This window comes from Neovison vison, chromosome 3 (assembly GCF_020171115.1).
Source record: "Neovison vison isolate M4711 chromosome 3, ASM_NN_V1, whole genome shotgun sequence".
Lineage (NCBI taxonomy): Eukaryota > Metazoa > Chordata > Mammalia > Carnivora > Mustelidae > Neogale > Neogale vison.
The window spans coordinates 214,665,475-214,686,596 of record NC_058093.1 but is presented as its reverse complement, the minus strand read 5'-3'; the positions used below and the strand labels follow the sequence as shown (position 1 = coordinate 214,686,596).

Sequence of the window (21,122 nt, the reverse complement as noted above, 5' to 3'; positions counted from 1 at the left end):
CTTTTGTCAATGAAATTAAAAAAAATTTTTTTTGTCAGAAGCCCAGACTGGGTATTTGTTCAGTGATTCTCTGTGCCATGCTGCAAGTGAGACGGTCAGCTAAGAGAATTCTTCATGCAGATGTACCATACAGTGCTTTTTAAAATTAAAGTTATCCCACTGGTATCTGGAGCCTTTAGCAATGAACCATTGTGAATATCTGATAGGCAGCTAACTGAGGTTAGTGTAGGAACTTCCCATTTCAGCTGATGTCTGATGATAAAACAGCCCTCCCAGCCCCCACTGGAAGGCTTTTGAAGAGTGAGGAGGAGGACCCAGCTACTTTGAAGGCAGTTCATTTGGTGTAGGGGCATCTCTGATTATTAGTTGTTCCAGAATCTGCCTCTTGATAACTTTTAGTGACTAGTGCTACTGCTTTCTGGATCTTTTCAAATTTGAAAATAGCCATTATTTTTTAAACAGTCTAATGAGTTGAAAGTTTCTCTTTGACTTGTTTCCAGAGCCTTATATTAGCATTTTAATACTCCGATTTTCTAAGTTGGAGGTAAGATGCTGGGATGACTTTTGTATGGGGATCTATTCTTCTTCTTTTTTTTTAAGATTTTATTGTATTTTATTTTTTAAAGATTTTATTTATTTATTTATTTGAGAGAGAGAGAGAGAGAGGCAGGCAGTGAGAGAGAGCATGAGAGGGAAGGTCAGAGGGAGAAGCAAACTCCCCACGGAGCTGGGAGCCCGATGTGGGACTTGATCCTGGGACTCCCGCATCATAACCTGAGCCGAAGGCAGTTGCTCAACCACCCGAGCCACCCAGGTGTCCCTTTTTTTTTAAGATTTTATTTATTTACTTGACAGAGATCACAAGTAGGCAGAGAGGCAGGCAGAGAGGCAGGCAGAGAGAGAGAGAGGAGGAAGCAGGATCCTTGCTGAGCAGAGAGCCCGATGTGGGGCTCCCTCCCAGGACCCTGAGATTATGACCTGAGCCGAAGGCGGAGGCTTTAACCCACTGAGCCACCCAGGTGCCCCGGGAATCTATTATTCTTAATATCTGCTACTAGTAACCTTTTACTGAAATTCACAGTATGCTAACATCATGTAGTAGTGTTGCGAAATTTTAATTTTTTATTTATTTTATTATTATTATTTTTTCAGATTTTATTTATTTGTCAGAGAGAGAGAGCACAGGCAGAGGGAGAGGCAGGCTCCCCGCCAAGCAAGGAGCCCGATGTGGGATTTGATCCCAGGACCCTGGGATCATGACCCGAGCCGAAGGCAGACGCCTAACAGACTGAGCCACCCAGGCTTCCCATGCGAAATTTTACTTTTTAAAAAATTGGAATGAAGAAGTAGAAAGAAACATATTTTACATGTTCAGTTTTTTTTTTAAGATTATATATATTTGAGAGAGAGCACGCACACATGAGATTGGGGGGGGCACGGAAGGAGGGGGAGAAGCAGATTCCCTGCTGACCCTAGGGTCATGACCTGAGCCAAAGGGAGACACTCAACTGAGCCACTCAGTAGCCCCTCTGTTTTCCTTAATATCTGAATGGAAATTCTGACGGGTGATTGAGCTCTATTGCTTAAACTTGCAATACATTACTCATGCAGTGAAGAACAGTGTAGTCCTAAATCGGCAACAGCAAAATCAGTGTAATTGAGTTACATGGTTTATCTCAGCATTCAAGAGTGTGGACCATGACATTTTGAACTCAGAAGGAAGTGCTTTCCCACTGATTTTTCTTTTTCCTTCTTACATCCTTATCTTACCACTAATGAGTGAGCAGAAGGTCTCCACGTCTGCAGTTACAGGGTATCTTATAATAGGAGTAAACTGTGTAACAGGTGGCTAACTGGTATGTCTAGAAAGAGTTTACTAGGATTTACTTATGACAAACATGTCCTTTTCAGCACTGATTCAGGCTGTTCACCTCATAGCTTTGATTCTTGTCTTTTTGGGGCGTTTGGTTCCATCCTCTATAGTTATGGGCTGTGGCAGAGCTGGCAGAGCTGGAGAGGAGGGAATGCTATAAGCCATATCTGCTGTTCGTTTCCAAGGCACATCCCACCATAATTAAATGTCTCTGAACATAGAGCACTCTGGAGGCCCTCAGTACTCGCACTGTACAGGCCACCCCTTGAGAAAAAGAAAGACAATCCAGGGAGTTATCCAGTTGTGGTGGACTGGTGTGGGCTTTGGAGTCAGACCTTGGACTTGATAATCATATCCATCTCCTTAGATGAAGGAGGATTGAATGAAATGAAGTGTGTGAAATTTCTAGTGTAGTGCTTGGCTACAGTGGTTGGCCCACAGGTTTTACTTTTCCTTCTTTCCCTCTTGCTAGTAAGGTTTCAGAGGAATGGGAGAGTGGTAGAGTTTGATCATCAGGTCATCAGTTTATGCCAGGCAGCAGGGGGACTGCAGAAGGAGGTACAGGTAAGAAAGGAGGCCTTATGCCTCCTTCTCACATTTCATTCTGGGAGATCAGAGAAAGCCCTTCTTTGAGCTCTCTGTCCTTTAGCAGGAAATGTGGACGGAAACCAGAGGAGTAATAGGCCTGTGGCAGAGACATTCCCTTCCTGTCAGCCAATTCTGTTGAGTTGGCTTTTTCAGCTCAACAGAATGTCTGTGCAGATATGGCCCTGTATATGGTAAGGTACAAAAAAATGGAGATCTTCTCTTCCTCCCAGGCTTAAACCAATCCCTGTATACCAAGGTTTCTGAGTCTTGGCACTATTGATGTTTTGGGTCATACAGTTCTTTGTCGAAAGGGGCTGTTCTGTGTACTGTAGGATGTTTTGACTATCCCTGGCCTCTAGTACTCGATGTTAGTAGCACCTCTACCCCCATCGTGATAAACAGAAATGTCTGCAAACAGTGCCAGTGGTCCCCAAGTGGGCAAAACTGCCCACTATTGAGACCATGACCTTATACTCCATAGACATAAGGAAAAAGGACTTCTCAGTATTTTAAAATTAATTTTCATTTTATGAACCAGTGAAATGCTTGTTGAAAAAGATTTCACTTTTATTAAATCAAATTCAAATTCGAATCTTTTTTTTAAAAAGGGGGCACAGGGAGGGGGGAGAGGGAGATCGGGGGAGAGAGAGTTTTTTTTTTTTAAAGATTTTATTTATTTATTTGACAGAGAGAGAGATCACAAGTAGTCAGAGAGAGAGAGATGAGGAGAAGCAGGCTCCCTGTTGAGCAGAGAGCCCAATGCGGGACTCGATCCAGGCCCCTGGGATCATGACCTGAGCCGAAGGCAGAGGCTTAACTCACTGAGCCACCCAGTCGCCCCGAGAGAGAGACTCTTAAGTAGTCTCCACACCTATCATGGAGCTGGATGCAGGGCTCCTTTCTACAACCCTGAGAACAAGACTGGAGCGGAAATCAAGAGTCAACTGCTTGACCGACTGAGCCACCCAGGTGCCCCATTTGATCTATTTTAACTTGTTTAGTTTAGAAGGACTTCCTTTATGCTGTTGACAAAATAATTCTCTATTCTAAATTTTTGACTTTTTGGTTGAACAATTGGGAACTTTTTTACTATTTTTTTAAATGAGTTTTTCAGTGTAATTTATTTAAAACAAAATGCTTCCATTTTAAATGTACAGTGTAATGGGGTTTGAAAATGTATATGGCCATATAAGCAGCACCTCTGTCTAAATACAGAGTATTTCCATAACCCCCAAAAGTTCTCTTACATCTTGTTCAACTAATCTCCCCTTCTTCCTTCCCTAAGCAACCACTGATCTGCTCTCTGACACTATAGAAAAGTTTGCATTTTGTAGAACTTCATGTAAATAGAATGTATCAGTCTTCTTTCTTTTTTTTCCTTTTTAAGCTTTATTTATTACTTGAGAGAGAGCAAGGGAGAGGGGCAGAGGGGGAGGAAGAGAGAAAGAATCTTCAGCAGACTCCTTGAGTGGGGAGCCCAGTGTGGCCTCAGTCTCATGATCCTAAGGTCACAACCTGAGCTGAAATCAAAAGTCAGGTGCTTAAAGGGCTGAGCCACCCAGGTGCCCCTCAGGCTTCTTTCATTTATCATAATGCTTTTGAGACTCATCCGTGCCGTTCCATGTTATCAGTGGATTTTCCCTTTTCTTGCTGGGTTTTATTTCATTATATAGCTATACCATAGTTTGTCCATTTCCTTGTTGATGGGCATTTGGGTTGTTTCTGGTTTTGGGGGTATTGTATGTATTTTTAAAAAGCTGCTATGAGGGACGTCTGGGTGGCTCAGTTGGTTGGACGACTGCCTTCGGCTCAGGGCGTGATCCTGGAGTCCCGGGATCGAGTCCCACATCAGGCTCCCAGCTCCATGGGGAGTCTGCTTCGCTCTCTGACCTTCTCCTCGCTCCTGCTCTCTCTCACTGTCTCTCTCTCTCAAATAAATAAATAAAATCTTAACAAAAAAAAAAAAAAAAAAAGCTGCTATGAGGAGCGCCTGGGTGGCTCAGTGGGTTAAGCCTCTGCCTTCGGCTCAGGTCATGATCTCAGGTTCCTGAGAATCGAGCCCCACATCGGGCTCTCTGCTTGACAGGGAGCCTGCTTCCTCCTCTCTCTCTCTCTCTGCTGCCTCTCTGCCTACTTGTGATCTCTGTCTGTCAAATAAATAAATAAAAATCTTAAAAAAAAAAAAAGCTGCTATGAACATTTTATGTATGTCTTTGTGTGCATATATGTTTTAATTTCTTTTGGATAAATACCTGGGGCTGAATTACTGGATAATAACGGTATGTGTTTAAATTTATGAGAAACTGCCAGAATGTTTTCCAAAGTAGCAGTACTGTATTATACTTCTAGCAGCAGTGTGTGAGAGTTCCAGGTGTTCATGTCCTCACTGACACTTAGTCTCTTTCATTTCTTTTTCTAGTCAATTTTATTTTATTTTAAATTTTATTTATTTACTTATTTATTTTTAAGCTCTATACCCAGTGTGGGGCTTGAACTCAGAACCCTGAATCAAGAGTTGCATGTTCTGGGGCACCTGGCTGGCTCAGTGAGTTAAAGCCTCTGCCTTTGGCTCAGGGTCCTGGGATCGAGCCCCGAATCGGGCCCTCTGCTCAGTAGGGAGCCTGCTTCCTCCTCTCTCTGCCTGCCTCTCTGCCTACTTGTGGTCTCTGTCAAATAAATAATAAAATCTTTAAAAAAAAGTTGCATGTTCTGACTGAGCCAGCCAGGTGGCCCTTTAAGCTTAACTTTTTAAAAAGGTTTTATTTAGGGGCGCCTGGGTGGCTCAGTGGGTTGGGCCTCAGCCTTCTGCTTGGGTCATGGTCTCGGAGTCCTGGGATCGACCCCTTCTCTCTCTGCCTGCCTCTCTGCCTACTTGTGATCTCTCTCTGTGTCAAACAAATAAATAAAATCTTAAAGAAAAAAAAAAGGTTTTATTTATTTGAGAATTAGAGAGAGCATGAGTGTGGGGCAGGATACAGAGGGAGAGAGGGTCAAGCAGACTCCACATGAGCAGGGAGCCTAACACCGGTGCTTGATCCCAGGCCCCTGGAATCAGGACCTGAGCCAGAGGCAGACACTTAACCAACTGAGCCACCCAGGTGTCCCCCCACATTTTAAGCTTATTTTTAGGGGTACTGGGGTGGCTCAGTCGTTGAGCATCTGCCTTCGGCTCAGGTCCTAATTCCGGTGTCCTAGGATCAAGCCCCTGTGTCGGACTCCCTGTGTTTATTCCTCTCCAGCTCCTCCATGCTTGTGTTACCTCTCTTGCTATCTCTCTCATAAATAAATATCTTTTTAAAAAAATAAGCTTATTTGTAAAGGATTTTTTACACTGTTAGATTTGAATGGTGAAATGCCAAGAAAATATTTCATTTTGTGTTTTGGGTCAGAGAGTTCGTTATAAATGTAAAAATAGATTAGTGTTTTTAATGGCTAACAGTTTATTTTATGAATATAGCATTGTACTGTTGGGTAACTGCCCGCCAAAACTCTGAGCATAAAGCCGTGGCTTGAAGGGGTCCTGAATAAACTTTTTCTTTTTGAAAATATTCACAAACCTTGGCTGAGGAGGGAATGGCCAGAGGAGACTCAAAATTTCTTGCATTCTGGGAGTTTGAACTTCGGGAACCAATTTGTTTTGGACTAAATCTGGAAAAATAATTTGTGTACTATAGCCAAAATTCTTTTAGGCTGTTTTTTTCCAGCCTTGTCACTAGTCTGGAATGTTAAGTATTGTCAGTTTAACGGCCTTTCAGCAGCTTATATTAAAAAAGAGCTCCAGAAATGGATCTGAAGAGGTCTTGGTATAACATTAGGTTTTTGAAAAGAGAGAGAAGCAAACCAAGAGCAAAGGCTTGACTATAGAGAACAAACTGATGGTTACCAGAGGGAAGGTGGGGGGTGGGGAGATGGGTTCAATAGGTGATGGGGATTAAGGAGCGCACTTGTGATGAGCACTGGGTGGTGTATGGAAGTGTTGAATCACTGCGCTGTACACCTGAAACTAATATTACACTGTATGTTAACTAACTGGAATTCAAATAAAACTTAAACCTAAAAAAATAGGTGTTTCTCTGTTACTATTTAGAAAGCAGTAAGAAGACATGGTTCTAATTTTGAAAAATCCAGGGAGCCTCTAATTTCTAAAGATTTCCTTGTGTTCAATCTGGTAGAATAATAGAAATCATAAATTAATACTAGTGGGCTTCTTTCTGGCCAAAACCAAATGGACATGGAATTGTGCTTTTGAATTTTTTTGCTGATAATTAACTCCTTTTCTTAGCATCCTGTCTATCAGTAGCTATAGTTAAGTGGAAAGAGCACACATTTTGGGCAAGCTGTTTACCTCCCTAACCCCAGTTTCTTCCTCCTTTCCAGCCACGTAGGGTGATGATGAGAATCAGGTGTGCTGATGGAGCACTGGCCTTTCTTGCTGATGGTCTCCAGGCAGCTTGCTTTTAACTTAAACAACAACCTCACCACCAGCAAAGTGTCTCTACCTCCTCATGACTGTCTCCCCTTAACAAAGCCAAAGTTTTGACAAGGTCTTTATCCTTCATCTCCTGCTCAGTTTTTTATCACATTCCACTGCAGTCTGACTTGGCCCCTGACCTTTCTCTTGGGGTTGTGAGCCCCACTCGCTGTCAGCTCCTTAGTGCTAACTTCAGTATCCATTTGGGCATGGTTGGTCAGTGTGGCTTTTCTCCTGTTGATACTCCCTTCACAGAGCGTGACCGGATGGAAAGGAGGAAGCTGGGAGGGAAAGTGGGAAATCAGAGGGGTAGCTGTTTTTTTCCTTCATCTGTGACCATGGGCGTGCTTAAGAGGGGTACACCCCTAGGGTTAAGGAGAGGACACTGGGGCGAAGTTCCTTCCTTCTCAGGGCTGCAGGTGGAAGTGGAGAAGAGGTGGATCTGAATGCCCCCTTTTTCTCTCAAGTCATAATGTGAATCATTGATTTCTGGAAACAGTACCATAACAAGACAAACTACTATATTAAATGTGCACATTAGTTGATAATCACACCCTGATTTTAGGCATGAATTAAAATCAGTGTCAGGGCACCTGGCTGGCTCAGTCAGAAGACCATATGACTCTTGATTGTGAGGTCGTGAGTTTGAACCCCACGTTGGGTGTAGAGATTACGTAAATAAGTAAACTTTAAAAAATCGGTGTTAAAAATGAGAAGGTATTGTGTTACAATAAAAATAAGCGTTTGAGGGGCGCCTGGGTGGCTCAGTGGGTTAAAGCCTCTGCCTTCGGCTCAGGTCATGATCCCAGGGTTCTGGGATCGAGCCCCGCGTCGGGCTCTCTGCTCCGCAGGGAACCTGCTTTCTCCCCTCTCTCTCTCTGCCTGCCTCTCTGCCTACTTTTGTGATTTCTCTCTGTCAAATAAATAAAATCTTTAAAAAAAAAATAAGCGTTTGAAAATTGTCACTAAGCATTATAATTGTCAGCTGCTTAGTAATCATTGAAGTATTTTGAGCGGTAATGGACTTTTATATGTGGATCCAGACTAATCAGAAAGTTGTATGTCCAAAACCATTTCACCTTGGCTTCTCTCCTTCCTCTCCCTGTTTCATGCATCTTGCACACACGCCCACTTGCACGTGTGCAGGGTTTTGACATGACAGGGCTCACACTTTTCCTCTGAGTAATTTCAATGGAGTCACTCTGAGTTTGTAAAATGTTTACATTTAAATGCATTTTTCTGATTGTGTGTCATAATTCACAAAAGAAGGGTTAGAAATATGTATGTGTTGAGGAATTCACTATTGGATCAGTTGACTGCATTAGGATTTATCTAATTAAAACATTTCTTACTTAATTTTTTCAGCGTTCTGTTTGGTTTTTGTAGCCCACATGCTTTATCAGATTGGTTTTTTGGTTTTGATTGGTTTAGTAACCTGTAGTTAGTTACTGACTCCGGTGTGGCTAGTTTCCTAATTTTCAGTTTTCCCTTGACTATGTGATTCCTTCTCCTCCGTGTTTTAAGTCTGTTCTTATTTTACATTTTAATATAATTCCTACATTTCATATACGGAGTTTGTGAAATAAGAGAGAAATGTATCTATATCATTTGGGCTGAAACCCTTTTTGGATTTTTAGTGGCATGTTGATAGGCACAAAAAAGTCATACCTAATCAACAGTTTCCTTTTTTTTTTCTTTTAACAGTTTCCTTTTTAAAAGTAGTTTTGCTTCCTGGTTCTGAATGGTATAAATTATGAAATGGAATTTTTGAATTTCTGAAAGATCCTGATCCATCCTCCTTGCCTTATAAACAAGGCTCACAGAGTTAGCATGACTTATCAAGGTCATGCAGACTTGTCAGGCTTGCAACCACAATCCAGGTCTCTTGATAATCACTCCAATGAGCTCCTTACCATATATTTTCAGTATTTCCTGATATATAATTTTCAGTGGGAAAGAACCAGAAGCAAGTGTTGTTTGTTGACATCTATGTGCAGTAGTATATAATTTAATCTAAGTAGTGAGTATAAACAGTCTTTAGTCATTCCTTATAAAGGGTTTCTCTTTCAAAGTGTCTTTTGAATTGCTGCTTTTATTTTAATAAGGCCATTAGTCATACTTGGGGCATGCAGAGTGTTCTTTCTCTACGTTCTGAGAGCTCACATTTATCCCATCTTTACTGTGGGCTGTCACCCTGCTAAGCCGTTTAGGTTCATTACTTTAATCCTCTCAACATCCTTATCAGGGAGGTAGCATTAGCAGCCCATTTTACTTATGAGGAAACTGAGATTCCAGAGAGGTCGAGTAACTTGCCCAATGTTACATATTTGTTTGTGCGAGGTAGGGCAGTCTCCAGGGTACTGGTTGTTTTAAAGGAGCAGAGTCGATTTAAAAATATCAATTAAATAACAGTTAAATTTAAATCATTTTAAATAGCAATACATTTTGCATAACAGAAGGAAAAAGAGGCTCTAATGGAGGTGAATAGGAGGCATTCAGAGGAAAAAGTAGTGACCTAAAGTAGTGACCCTGTCAAGATCCTGGTGTGTGGGGGCACCTGGGTGGCTCAGTGGGTTAAAGCCTCTGCCTTCGGCTCAGGTCATGATCTCAGGGTCTTGGGATGGAGTCCTGAGTCGGGCTCCCTGCTCAGTGGGGAGCCTGCTTCCTCCTCTCTCTCTCTGCCTGCCTCTCTGCCTACTTGTGATCTCTCTCTGTCAAATAAATAAATAAAATCTTAAAAAAAAAAAAAAAAGATCCTGTTGTGACTTGATACACCTGGGTGGTTCAGTTGCCTTCAGCTCAGGTCCTGATCCCAGGGTCTGGGGATGGAGCCTGCATTGGGCTCCCTGCTCAGTGGGGAGCCTATTTCTCCCTCTGCCTCTGTGACACCCCCTACTTGTGCTCTCTTGCGCCCGCGATTTCTCTGTTAAATAAAAAAATCTTTTTTAGAAGTCCTGGTGTGACTGTAGGAGGAAGAGATGGGGATGCCCCTGTAGTTGCCATCAGGTTCCTGTCCCACATGCTGCCAGGGCTGAAGGTGCTTCTTTTTTTTTTTTTAAAGATTTTATTTATTTGACAGGGAGAGACACAGCAAGAGAGGGAACACAGCAGAGAAAGTGGGAGAGGGAGAAGCAGGCTTCCCGCTGAGCAGGGAGCCCAATGTGGGGCTCAATCCCAGGACTCTGGGTCCATGACCTGAGCAGAAGGCAGAGGCTTTATAAACCACTGAGCCACCCAGGCGCCCTGGTGCTTCTTGATGAGGTTGGGGCCTTAGCTCTCTGACAGTTCCCAAGACACTGTGTTCTCTGTGCAGGGTAGCTCCTTCTTGATGCAGTATCCTGACAGTAAAGATAAATTTTCCAGGTCCTTTTGGGATTATTTTTGAAACTTGATTGATGTGCTCCCTATAGGTGGGTAGTTGGTGAGGATGGAGTTTCTGAGTCACTGAGATAAATTGCCATCCCTGATCTTGGCTTGTTGCACATTTTTTTCCCCTCCCAACCTTTGCGCGTCGGAAAGGTGAATTCCCCTGAAATGAGTGTATCAGAATTTTTGTTCTTTTTCATTGTCTATACAGGTTATTTTGTCCAGGAACTCTACATTTAAGTTTTATCAGCTCCTCTTATAGGAGAGAAAACAGAGTGGCAAAGATAGAAAGTGATTAAGAGTCTGCACAGTTGCACAGCTTGTGTGGCAAAGCTGGAGCTTGAACCTAGCTCTCCTGATTTTAGTTCAGTACTCTGCTGCTGTTTGAGACCTGGAGGGAAACTTGTCTTTGCTCTGACCCATGTAACATTGTCATCAGTTCTATGAATTTTGCTAAAGTAGAAGGTTTTTGGAGTCAAAAGCTACCTTTGAAATTCCTTAGAATCCGGGGCGCCTGGGTGGCTCAGTGGGTTAAGCCGCTGCCTTCGGCTCAGGTCATGATCTCTGGATCCTGGGATCGAGTCCCGCATCAGGCTCTCTGCTCAGCAGGGAGCCTGCTTCCTCCTCTCTCTCTCTCTGCCTGCCTCTCTGCCTACTTGTGATCTCTCTCTGTCAAATAAATAAATAAAATCTTTAAAAAAAAAAAAAAAAAGAAATTCCTTAGAATCCAACCTCCTTGTATTGTAGTTGAGGATCCTGAATGGACATGTGACTTAGGTTAAAGACAGCACTTGTTTGAGGGAAAACTCTGAGTTTTAAATCAAAGTCAGAATTTTAAGATATCCTAAAGGCTTTGAGCTGAAGGACCAAATGAAAATTTTAGCAGATACAGGTGTAAATTTTTTTCAGAATATAAATTACACAGCTATGAAAAGGAGAACAGTGAGGTGTTTCCAGTTTCTTCAACATTTCCATGTGTTTGAAAATTTCTGTAGTAAAATGTTGGCAGGTGGTTGGGGAGAGAAAAAGCAGCTTAGGGGCCGTTTGCATGAAAAAGACATGTGAGGGGTGCATGGGTGGCTCCCGTTGTTGGGTGTCTGCTTTAGGTTTGGGTTGTGATTCCGGAGTCCTGGGGTCGAGTCCCATGTCGGGCTTTCTGCTTGGCTGGAAGCCTGCTTCTCCCTCTCCCTCTCCCACTCCCACTCCCCCTGCTTGTGTTCCTTCTCTCACTGTCTCTCTGTCAAATAAATAAATAAAATCTTAAAAAAAAAAAAAAAGATGTGAAAACATGTGAGTATTAGGTAACCATGAACTCAGTGTGTGCTTCTGGTAGTTCATAGAAAAGCAGCTTTTCTTTTGATTAAGTTAAGAGCTTCAGTGTCTACATCAAGAGAAGTAATAGTCACACTGAGCTCTGCTTGCCAGACCAGATCTGTGTAGCATCGGTGCCCAGTTCCGAGAGGCAGATGGTGTGGAATCTGGAGGTGTGGCTGGAGATTCATGGGGGTTGCTGTGGAAGAAATGCAGACTTAGAGTAGCACTGTGCTGGTGTTCAGATTCTGGGAGAGGGGCGGCTTTAGAGTAGTACTTTTATTTATTTATTTTTTTAAAGATTTTATTTATTTGTGAGAGAGAGCACTGGGGAGAGGAGCAGAGGGAGAGGGATAAGCAGACTCTGCACTGAGCATGGAGCATTGACCATGGAGCCCAGCGCGGGGCTTGATCTCACAACCCTGAGACCATGACCTGAGCGGAAATCAAGAGTCTTAATACTTAACCAACTGAGTCATCCAGGTGCCCCAAGAGTGGTACTTTTTTTTTTTTTAAAAATATTTATTTATTTATTTGACAGAAGAGATCACAAGTAGGCAGAGAAGACAGGCAGAGAGAGAGGGAGAAGCAGGCTCCCTGCTGAGCAGAGAGCCCGACGTGGGGCTCGATCCCAGGACCCTTTGATCACGACCCGAGCCGAAGGCAGAGGCTTTAACCCACTGAGCCACCCAGGCGCCCCAAGAGTGGTACTTTTGAATGGAGAGCTTAAAGTGAGGTCAGAGGAAGAGAGTTAGAGGGAAGGAGATTCCGATCAGGGTTTCTCATGCCTGAGCTCCGCCAGCATGTTATGCTGCTTCAGCTTATCCACACCAGCACCAGGTTCCTCTTTAGGATTTGTAAATCCTAATTAGGGCTGCACTGACTTTAGTCTGTCTGTAGTTTGCCATCCTGTTTTGGACAAAGGCCAGAGCTTGACTGGCCTGCTGGGCCCTTTCCCATTTCTGTATTCTAGTCAGACCCAAGTTCTTGGAGTCCCTCAGGTGAGCCCATGCTTTCTCATAACTCTCTGAGGTGCACCTCTCAGCTGGTTCCTGAGAGACAGAACCGAGGACTAGCTCTTTCTACTGCCATTGTGCCTTGTATATCTGTTTACCTTGTTTTATCAGCAGAATTTATGAAGGATGGTATCCTCTTCACTGCTTGTTTATGTATCTTGATTCTCCCAGTAAACTGTGAGCTCCTTGAAAGTAGGTATTTTTGTCTTAATTATCTTTATGTGTCCATGTATTTATTTATGCCTTGTCTGACTAGTGTCCTAGAGAACTGGCATTTTCCATGGCACAAAGTATTGAGTGAATGTTGAGTGAATAATGACTTGCTTCAGAACTTTTTAGTAGTCCGTTTCCTTCAACAGTAGATGTTTGTAACTAGAAGATTTTTTTGTTAGTGATGTTGCATGCAGGATTTCCTATAAAATGGCCTCCAAAATGTTTACCATTTTTAAGAGTCTGTGGTTTGATTTTTTTTTTTTTCAAGTAATCTCTACACCCAACATGGGGCTTGAACTCATGACCCTGAGACCAAGAGTTGAATGCTCTATCAGCTGAGCCAGCCAGGCGCCCCGTGGCTTGACTTTTAAGTAGTTTTTTCTCTACCGTATCTGTCAGGTAAGAGATGGCCCTTTATTTGTTTTCTTCAGTAGGTTTTAATTATGTGATCTCCTTGTAGATGTATAGAAAACTCAAGCTTCCTGTGTGGCTGTGGATGTGTAATTAGCTTTGGGTAGGGCTCCTGGAACTTTAAATCCTGTCCTGGGGAGTCCCAAGTACAACGACATCCTGGTGAGAGTTCTGGCCACCCAGACTGCAGCCTTCTTAATGCAGGGTTATTTCTGTAAAACGAGGGCAGCTGTGCTTCTGCCTGCCATGCCTAACAAATAATTATTTTAAATGAAAAAGTAGCAGGTATCTATAAATTAATGTGATTATAGCTGAGAATTTTATTTTTACAGCTGTAACTTAATACATACTGATTTAGAACTGGTGATAAATTTTGTGCTCTAAAAAAGATAGATTTTATATTAAATAACATGACAGGGGCGCCTGGGTGGCTCAGTGTGTTGAGCCTCTGCCTTCAACTCGGGTCATGATCTCGGGGTCCTGGGATCAAGCCCTGCATCTGGCTCTCTTCTCAGCAGGGATCCTACTTCTCCCTCTCTCTCTGCCTGCCTCTCTGCCTACCTGTGATCTCTCTCTCTGTCAAATAAATAAATAAAATCTTAAAAAAAAAAAAAAAGAATATCAGCACTGATCCAAAGGACAGATTGATAAATCTAGAAGTTGCGCAGTATAGTTTTAGTGTTGTTACATTTTGTTCATATCTTGTGAAATATTTGTTGAGATGAAAACTACACATGCCTGATGAAGTTCTTGTGTGTGGTTGCACTGGGGACCATATGGAGCAGTGGGCAGGGTATGGAGTTTGGATTCATGCTGCTGTCACTAAAGAATGCTGAGTCAGGGAGAGTGAGTTACAGTCTCTGAGCCTCTGTTAATGCCTCTATGGGCTCTTGTGAGGATTCATTGAACTTTTACCAGGTAGCGCACAGCTGGGAAATGATGCCTGCCCCATGGGAGGAGCTCAAGGCCTTCAGTGCCTTTCCCTATTTTGGGCGCAGTGCATCAGTTTTGATGTTTTTAAGAAATATTACTTGAGAAATATATCTGACATACTTCATGGATTTATTGTAGTTTGAGATTATTCTTAGTATTTATGGAGTATTATTTAGTATACTTAGTATTTATGGAGGCAGGATCCATACTGTTACTGTGAGAACTACTTTTTTTTTTTTTTTTTAAGATTTTATTTATTTGTCAGAGAGAGGGAGAGAGAGCAAGCACAGGCAGACAGAGAGGCAGGCAGAGGCAGAGGGAGAAGCAGGTTCCCTGCCGAGCAAGGAGCCCAATGCAGGACTCTATCCCAGGACTCTGGGATCATGACCTGAGCCGAAGGCAACTGCTTTAACCAACTGAGCCACCCAGGCGTCCCGTGAGAACTACTTTTTATTCCTCCCAAACCTTGACTTCTCTGGACTAGAGGTAGATTTTTTTTTTTTTTTTTAAAGATTTCATTTATTTGACAGAGAGAGACCAAAAGAGAAGGAACATAAGCTGCAGGTGTGGGAGAGGGAGAAGCAGGGTTCCTGCCAAGCAATCCCAGGACCCTGGGATCACCCAGGCGTCCCTGGACTAGAGGTAGTGATGGGTGCTGTTGACAGCTCTGGGCAGGACTGGGGAAGAAATAGTAGTAACTTTCACCACATCCCCTTTTCAACTTTCTTTTTTTTTTTTTTTTTTAAAAGATTTTATTTATTTATTTGACAGAGATCACAAGTAGATGGAGAGAGAGGCCGTCAGAGAGAGAGAGAGAGAGGGAAGCAGGCTCCCTGCTGAGCAGAGAGCCCAATGCGGGACTCGATCCCAGGACCCTGAGATCATGACCTGAGCCAAAGGCAGTGGCCCAACCCACTGAGCCACCCAGGCGCCCCCTTTTCAACTTTCTTTTTCTTTTTAAAATTTTATTTATTTATTTGTTAGAGCCCAAGCAGGGGAAGTGGCAGGCAGAGGGAGAACCAGGCTCCCCACAGAGCAGGCAGTGGGATGCAGGACTCAATCTCAGGACCCCAGGATCGTGATTTGAGCTGAACACGAATGCCCAACTGACCCAGGCGTCCTTTTTTTTTTTTTTTTTTTCCTTTCATTTTCAGGCACTTGAAGTGCTATGAACTATGCTGGTCCTTTCCCTCCCCTCTGTAATCTCTCCCATGCCCAGGGGACTCTAGAGATTCTCGAGGCAGGGTTATTGATTCCTCCTTATTAACCAGGTAGGGGCCAAGATCTGGTGAAATAGCATCTGTTTACGAGGATCTTTGCCCTTTGATAGGGGTCATTTTAGAAAATCATGGAAGCTGGGGCTCCTGGGTAGCTCAGTCAGTTAAGTGTCTGCCTTTGGCGTAGGTCATGAACCCAGGTTCTGGGATCAAGCCCTGCATCTGTCTCCCTGCTCAGCGGGGAGCCTGCTGCTTCCCCTCCCTCTGCCTGCTGCTCCTCCTGCTTATGCCCTGTGCTCGCTCTCTGTCAGATGAATAAATAAAATCTTTAAAAAAAAAACAAAAGAAATCATGAAAGCTTTTTTTGTTGTCTCAATGTTTGGTGGTTGCTGTTGAAATTTAGTACGTAGGGGCCATGGAATTCTAGATTAAATGAAGTGTCGGTTCTGCAAAATCAAAATTTTTCCTGTGACCTGCCACAACTTTGGAATATCTTGTTGAATAATTTACGTAGATCGAAAAAAACTGTTTATGGCTGAGCCTAGAATCAATTCCATTTTACACAAAGAAGGCATTTTTTAAGTGTAGTTTTGGTATAGATGGAATTTTTCAGGAATGCAGTTACTGTAGACATTGAGGAGAAATTGTTTTGTTTTCAGCTTTACCAAGGGTATTAGTCAGGGTTCTCCAGAGGAACAGACCAGTAGGATCTACACAAACACACACATGCAAGTAAGCACACAGAGAATGATTATAAGGAGTTGGCTCACATGATCATGGAAGCTGAATTAGTACCAGAATTTGTAGTCAGCAAGCTCGAGACCCAGGAGAGCCAATAATGAAAGTTCCAGTCTGAATCTGAAGGCCTGAGAACCAGGAGAGCTAACTAACTGATGGTGTAAATTCCAGTCTGAAAGTTGGTGGGACCGAAACCCAAGAAAAACCAGTTTTTCAGATGGAGTCCAAAGATGGGAAAAAACCAGCATCCGAACTCAAGGAGTCAGGAATCCCTGTGAATTCAAATGTTTATCTCATTCGGAAACATTCTCATGAAAAAACCTGAAAAACAAAACAAAACAGATCTTGAAAAAGAAAAAGAACCATCCTCACACCCAGAATAATTTAGCCAAATATCTGTGCACTTCATGGCTCAGTCAAGTTGGCATATAAAATTAACCATCACACTAAGAGAGATTCATCCTTTAAGAAAACAGGTTGTTGATAGCATGTATGATAGATGGCATGGGATCTGAGTTGCAGTACTATCAAGTGCCCAAGTCAAGACTATCTGTAGTCAGATTCACAGTGAGTTAACTTAGAGGTGTGGATTTCTTACTGTTTTGTTCCTCAGATAGTCTTGCTTGAAAATTCACATATTGAAATTCACATCTATTTTATTACAATTTACTTTTATTTTTTATGTTTTAGTTGCCAGATTATGTAGATATTTTTAGAAAGTATCTGTGTGTATATAATAAATAGGTTAGTTTTGGATTCCGATTTAGTGGTAAAGTTGTGTTTACGTATTTCTTGGAGAAAGGGAGCTTTGGGTCCAGTGTTGGTGAGGGTGAGTGAGTGGTCTAAAATCTAAGATCTCAAGCTGCCACTGTCTTGGACCAGTGTGTTTCTTAGCATTTCTTAGCTTTTGGCTGTGCTGCTTGTCTTCTCTCTGATCTTTGCAAAACTGTAGTCCTTTTCTTTTCTTTTTTTTTTTTAAAGGTTTATTTATTTATTTGACAGAGAGAAATCACAAGTAGGCAGAGAGGCAGGCAGAGAGAGAGAGAGGGAAGCAGGCTCCCCGCTGAGCAGAGAGCCCGATGTGGGACTCGATCCCAGGACTCTGAGATCATGACCTGAGCCGAAGGCAGCAGCCCAACCCACTGAGCCACCCAGGCGCCCAACTGTAGTCCTTTTCTTTATCTTATCAGGTATTTTATAATGTTCGGATCTACTTTCTTGAAGTCCTTGTTTTGATGTTCATTAGGTTTCTTTTTTTTTTTTAAGATTTTATTTTTAAGTAATCTGTACACCTAACTTGGGGCTCGAACTCACAACCCTGACATCAGGAGTCGCATGCTCTTCCAAGTGAGCAACCTAGGCTCCCAGGTGTTTTTTTTTTTTAAAGATTTTATTTATTTATTTGACAGAGAGAGATTACAAGTGGGCAGAGAGGCAGGCAGAGAGAGAGAGGAGGAAGCAGGCTCCCTGCTGAGCAGAGAGCCCGATGCGGGACTCGATCCCAGGACCCTGAGATCATGACCTGAGCCGAAGGCAGCGGCTTAACCCACTGAGCCACCCAGGCGCCCTCCCAGGTGTTTTTTATTTTTGTTTTTGTAACCACTTTATTGAGATATAATTCATGTGCTGCACAATTCACCCATTTTAAAGTGTAAAATTCAGTGGTTTTCAGTATATTCACAACCATTATCACAATCTGATTCCAAATGTTTTTTTTTTTTTTTTAAGATTTTATTTATTCATTTGACAGAGATCACAAGTAGGCAGAGAGGCAGGCAAAGAGAGAGGAAGGGAAGCAGGCTCCCTGTGGAGCAGAGAGCCCGATGTGGGGCTTGATCCCAGGACCCTGAGATCATGGCCTGAGCCAAAGGCAAATTGTAATAAAATAGATGTGAATTTAACCCACTGAGCCACCCAGGTGCCCCTGATTCCAAGTGTTTTATCCCAAAAAAGAAACCCTGTATCCATTAGCACTCAGTATCCATTCCTGCTACCCTAATCTTTGACAACCTCTAATTTACTTTTGTCTCTTTGAATTTGCATATTCTGGACAATTGGTATGACCAGAATCATACAATATATGATTCTTTGTGTGTGGTGTCTTTTATCTGGTATAATGTTTTCAGGGTTGTACTGTGTATTGGTAGTTCATTTCTTTTTTTATGCCCAAATAATATTCCATTGGATGGATATAGCACATTTTGTTTATCCATTCATTGGTTGTTAGATATTTGGAATTGAAACAAAAAGTTACTTTGTATGCAGATGGTGTGTAAATAGAACTATGTGATAGTAATATGTATCCCATAAATAACAAATACATGTTGATAAGTAAAAATTTACAGGCTAACAATTCTGTGATAGTTTAATTTGGAAGCAGTATTTTTTTCCCCCAGGGATTTTATTTATTTATTTGACAGACAGAGATCACAAGTAGGTGGAGAGGTGGGCAGAGAGAAAGGAGGGGAAGCAGGCTCCTGCTGAGCAAGGAGCCGGATGGGGGGCTTGATCCCAGCACCCCGGGATCAGGACCCGAGCTGAAGGCAGAGGCTTTAACCCACTGAGCCCATCCTGGTGCCCCTAATTTGGGAGAATTTTTTGAGATGGTTTGGGTTGTTTCCAGTTTGTGGCTATTATGAATAATGTGTCTGTGGACATTTGTACATAAATTTGTGGACAAATGCTTTTATTTCTCTTGAGTATAAATCCAGGAGTAGACTTGCTGGATCATATGGTAACTGTCTTTAAGCATTTGAGGAACTGCTAGACTGTTTCCAAAGTGGCTGCGTTGTTTTATATTCCTTCCAGCTTCATGTGAGGATTTTAATTACTGCACATCCTTTACAACATTTGTTACCATTTTTTTTTTTTTTTTAGATTTTTAAAAAAGTAATCTCTACAGCCAGTGTGGGGCTTGAATTTATAATCCCAAGATCAAGAGTTGAACGCTCCACCTACTGGGCCAGTCAGGTGCCCCTCTATCTTTTTGATTATAGCCATCCTAGTGGGTGGAAAGTGGTAGTTCCTTAGGTTTTACGTGGTAACAGCAAGAAAGGGACAGTCTGTTACATTGTCTAGTATGGTAGCTACTGTGTACCTTTACGTTTAAATTGGTTAAAATTAAATAAAAATAAAAATGCATTTCCTCAGTCATACCAGCTACATTTTAAGTGCTCAGTAGCTACAAGTGGCTAGTGGTTACTTACTGTATTGGACAGCACAGATATACATAAAACATTTTTATAATTGCAGTAAGTTCTATTGGATGGTGCCTGTCTAGGAACAGTTAATTTGGATGAGTAGGCAGAGAATGATAGAGGGTCTGAGTGGTGTAGAAAGGAGTGCAGGAGTGGAATTTGGAGAAGAAAAGAAAGAAACTTCAGGGAGTCATCTACAAGATATGAGACTTAGAAAAGAGCAGGCAAATAAAAAGGGAAAGTGAAAAGTTGAAGGAAAGATTCTTAGGAACTTGATTTTTCCACAGTACTTTGAGTTAGCGATGGGTCCAGTGTCATTCCTTCGTTTTGTCGGTGAGAAAAGCATAGACTTGCTGCTGTTCTTTGGTTGCTGTTAATAATAGTGTTCTTTTTGCTCAAAGGCTTTATCATGTTGAGGGCTGGAGTAGAGCCCCCTTTGTCCTGTCTCACTGTTCCTGCCACCAAACCAGTTGGTACAGTTTATATTATGTCAAGGCAAGATAAATCTGGAGTGTCTGAGCTTAGTGTCAGTCAAGTACTCATTAAGGCTGTTGGGATGAGCCTTTCTTTTCTGAGGGGCTATTCTGTAAGTTTATTTTTGTTGTATGTAGAAATCTTCACAGAATAGAACAGCCTTTTTTTGTGCTCACTGTAGTTTCTCAAGGGTCATCATACACAAAACTGCTTACATTCAAATAGGCTTTCATTTTTGTGAAAGCCAACCTGGTGTGTGACATCTTTCTAAACCTGATATTACTTATTGTAGGTATTGCTTTTCTAGCTTAGTTAATAAAGATATATTTAAGGGTTTATCTGAGTGCAGTTTTGTGTGCAGCTGGTGTTATTTCAAGTTGTCTAAGCTGTGAAATCAAGCATGAGCTGTTTAGGTGGTAGTCTTGTCACATTCCTTATAGGTGTATAGATGGCCTTGTTTTTTTTTTTTTATTACTTTCTTTTTTTTATTTTAAAGGATTTTTTTTTAAGATTTTATGTATTTATTTGACAGAGAGAAATCACAAGTAGATGGAGAGGCAGGCAGAGAGAGAAAGAGGGTAGCAGGCTCCCTGCTGAGCAGAGAGCCCAAGGCGGGACTCGCTCCCAGGACCCTGAGATCATGACCTGAGCCGAGGCAGCGGCTCAACCCACTGAGCCACCCAGGCGTCCCTGGCCTTGTTTTCTGAACCAAAAAATCGACGTTTATGTTCTCCTTCTTTGTTTTAAATTTTATTTATTTGAGAGCGTGAACGCGCATGAGAGGGAGCATGAGCAGGGTGAGGGGCAGAGGAAGAGGGAGCAGCAGACTCCCTGATGATCAGGTAGCCTGATGTGGGCTTCATCCCAGGACTCTGAGATCATGACCCGAGCCAAAGGCAGATGTCCAGCTGGCTGGGCCACCCAAGCATCCTTGAGGTTTATGTTCTGGTAAGGAATTTTGTTGCTGCTTCTTGATAAAAGAGATATCCTGGGAAATATATTTAGATCCTAAATGATAGAGTTTCTGGGATGTTCCTCTTGGTGTAGGTGAGGTTATGACAACAGATACTTGAAACTAGGCTTATGCTGGATAATTTGGGAAAATACGATCACCCTTAAATACCTGCACAATGGCCAATTCTCAAATGCCAGGACGGTTTTTGCTTCATTAAATGCTAAAGATAATGTATGCTGTGTCATATTTAGCTAGTTCCATTAGCAATCTAGGATATTCCTTTTTTTTTCCTTATAGAGAGTGTGTGCATGTGCTCCTCTGTGGGGGGTAGGTAAGAAGGGTAGAGGGCGAGACGATCT

At 42.3% G+C, this 21,122-nt stretch overlaps 1 protein-coding gene across 3 annotated transcripts in view; it reads left to right on the top strand.

The window, feature by feature from the left end:
• The window catches only part of SPECC1L (sperm antigen with calponin homology and coiled-coil domains 1 like), a 142,581-nt gene that overhangs the window by 13,756 nt on the left and 107,703 nt on the right, over positions 1–21,122 (top strand). The window contains exon 1 of one of the 3 annotated variants that reach the window (XM_044243828.1): positions 13,157–13,237. The exons of the other annotated variants lie outside the window; for them this stretch is intronic. The gene's annotated coding sequence lies outside the window, so the exon portion shown is untranslated. Of the gene's footprint in view, positions 1–13,156; positions 13,238–21,122 lie in introns of those variants that run through there. 3 annotated transcript variants of the gene reach the window in all.